Source organism: Morus notabilis, unplaced genomic scaffold, assembly GCF_000414095.1.
Source record: "Morus notabilis unplaced genomic scaffold, ASM41409v2 Scaffold346, whole genome shotgun sequence".
Classification (NCBI taxonomy): Eukaryota; Viridiplantae; Streptophyta; class Magnoliopsida; order Rosales; family Moraceae; genus Morus; species Morus notabilis.
Window position 1 is genome coordinate 195,373 of NW_010358050.1, and position 639 is coordinate 196,011.

The window sequence follows — 639 nt, forward strand, 5'->3', positions numbered from 1 at the left end:
CTATATTATATAATAATAGTTTTTTTATTATATTAAATATAATAATAAATATATATTATATTGTAATTATATATATTATATTGTACTATAATATAATATAGTCGTAATTTTTAACTATCCACAACAATTCAACTTTACAATTTACCAAATGCTATTACATTTATTTTAGAACCGACACAGCTACTATAATTATAGTTTACTAAACACTTAACTGCTTTTTGTAACAGTTACTTTTTATAACAGCTGTTTTTTCTTTCAGCACAGTTAAAAGTAATTTTTTTTAAAATTTACAGCAATACGAAATGAAGCTAGAATGGATCAAATTGTATTGTTTTCCATTAAAGGAAAAAAAAAAAAAAAAAAAAAAAAGATCAAGTGGTCTCTAAAGGACCTAGGAAAATAAATAGTTATGTTAACTAGAACCAATTAAATTTAGCAACCTGGACATTATTTGGTCTTTGGGGAGCCACCAACCTTAGTTAATGAACTCTTTGAAACATGGAGGAGTTTGTAAGTTGTATCTAACTTGGAATTTCTTTTTAATGTTAATCTTCGTTTCATTAATTGAAGTTTTGACATGTCATGTGCAATTATATGTTTAGGCTACCATCACTAGGTTAACCGGTTACGGTTTTTTTT